Source organism: Anolis carolinensis, chromosome 2 (genome assembly GCF_035594765.1).
Source record: "Anolis carolinensis isolate JA03-04 chromosome 2, rAnoCar3.1.pri, whole genome shotgun sequence".
In the NCBI taxonomy this organism is placed as follows: Eukaryota; Metazoa; Chordata; class Lepidosauria; order Squamata; family Dactyloidae; genus Anolis; species Anolis carolinensis.
In genome coordinates, this window is record NC_085842.1 from 97,817,341 (window position 1) to 97,819,884 (window position 2,544).

Below are 2,544 nucleotides of genomic sequence, written 5' to 3' on the forward strand. Positions count from 1 at the left end.
TTTGTTCTTGTTCTTTCTCTTTTTTTATACAGGCACAAAATAAACCAACTGGGGCTTATCCATCACTTATTCAGGAAAGAAAAGATAACAGCAAGTATCAAGACTTCCCAGTTCTTTTTGTTTTGATTTTCCTGTACTTTTTACCTCATAGTTAAGCATTACAACCATTGTCTTTTATTGCTAGCATTCTGCTTTGCCTTGCTTTATCTCTGTTGAATTTGCTGCCTTGGGAACAGTCATTGTTCCTTGGCGGTGGCCCTGTTAGCTCATTCTGGGACACAACCATGGAAATGATATTTTATTTTGGGAAATAATTGGTTAATTTACACTGACCTGGAAAGTGACTATAAAAGAATGTAATCTATAAATTAGCCAGTGACATAAAGATGAATTATTTTTGTGTTCATCTCTTTTTCTCTCTGTCTCTTTGTCCAAAAGCAGTAATTTGATTCACTTATATAATCTGCTTCCTGTGAAACAGCTTTTATCATAATGCGTAGCCATTTGTGACCATCCCTTAGAGAAACAGTTTTCTAAGAAATGAGGGTGGATCTGTGCCAAGCGCATCACGTGATCTTAATTGCATTTGCACTTAGCATAGTTTCCACTGGTATTTTGGAATTTTTGTGTCACAGTCCTTGGCTAATCCATCAGGATCTCGTGTCTTAAGAGACTGTCTTCCAACTGAGAGAAAGCGCAACTGAGCTCTGGACCAGGAAATTTCCATCCACTATCACTCATCCTCAGCCCACTCTCCTGTAATGTAAGAATAACAATGTTCAACTTGATTATTGTTTTTATGGTAACAATGAGATCATGTATGGGAACTGCATGCAGGAAATCATAAATACATTTTGCACAGATAAGATATTTGGATAGTGCGACTTGTGCTTTCTAGTATATTCAGACATTAAGTTCCTATTCAGTACATTTGAATTCTCTCCCAGCCCAAAAATGATTGTGGTAACCTCACGGCCCAACCCCATAGTGGCAGTTCAGGGGCCCATGCATGCTACATACTAACAGCATGTCTCCATCCTTTGGGATCCCGGGATTTGTGATTTAAGAAGGAACATCTAACAGATTTTCTGGTGTCTCTGACCAAACTACAAAGCCCAGGATTCCATATCTTTACACTCTCCAAACAGGATGTGTTCAAAATCAGTCCCATGGGCTTTATATTTGAACCTTCTTGTGCAACAGAAGCTACTGGTTCATTAAAGAACCAGGTCTTCTCAGAGTAGTGGTTCAGAGCTTTCAAATTCATGCATAATGGCATTATCAACCAAGAATGGTTTCAGTCTAGGAAGCAGGAGCCCAATGCTCTGTATTTGGAACAAAGAAACTGTTGTTGCAAGTGAAAACCATGTATCTGAGGCAATCACTTTAAAAAACAAAACAAGCAGAGAAACTGCTATGGTATGTCCCTGAGAAAACACCACCAAATTACACATTCTTTTATCTACTCTCTTTCCCTAACCTTTAAATTACAGGAAACAGAACACAAACAAAACAGCTATAGGTATCACTCATAATTTAGGACTGCCCTGTTTTCCCATCATCCTACGTCAGATTGATTTCCAAACCTTGTGAGAAAATGGTTCAATATGTGCATATGACAATAATGTGGTTTGTGGCAAGTTCAAAATCTAAACCCCATCCTATTTTAACTTCACAGAAAGAAAACATACAATGAACATACCATACAGTGGATTAAATATTCCAAAGCTGGCAGGATTTGATCTTTGATCTTCTTACCTCCTTCAGTCACTAGTTTTGTTAAATACATTTTCCTCATAAAATATTTATTTATTTATTTACAGTATTTATATTGCACCCTTCTCACCCCGAAGGGGACTCAGGGCGGATCACATTGCACATATAAGGCAAACATTCAATGCCATAACATAGAACAGAGACAGAGACAGACGCAGGCACAGGCAGGGACTCGAACTCATGGTCAGAGTGATTTGTTGCAGCTGGCTGCTAACCAGCCTGCGCCACAGCCCGGCCTGTTTAAAAAATATGTTTTGGAAAAGCAGTTCCTTATTCAAAAGCCCTTTCTCTAATTAAGAGATGGATTTCTCTCTATTATTTTCTTTGTGAAAATAAAGAGCTGTAAATGGTATATCTTGTCATTTTTATACTTAAGTTACAGGAATGATTTTTAGAGATAATTTATTTCATGTTTTGTAATAACCATATATTTGGGTTGGGAATGCTTATCACAGAGAGACATGGTTGGTATAGTGGTTTAAGCACTTGACCGTGACTCTGGAGACCAGGGTTCAAATTCCCATTCAGCCATGAAAATCGAGTGTGTGACCCTGAGCAAGTCACATTCTCTCAGCAAGATCACCCACTCTCAGGCCCCCAGAACTGTGGCACACATCAACACCATGATGCTTAAAACAGAAAGTCCAGGTTGCATTATGAACTCGGTTTCATTCCTGGGTGCTCAGATTCCAGCAGGAATGAAAAGTGAGTAGTCATTGTGAATAGAAAGCCAAATATGGATAATGTAATAATGACTAAAAGCATAAG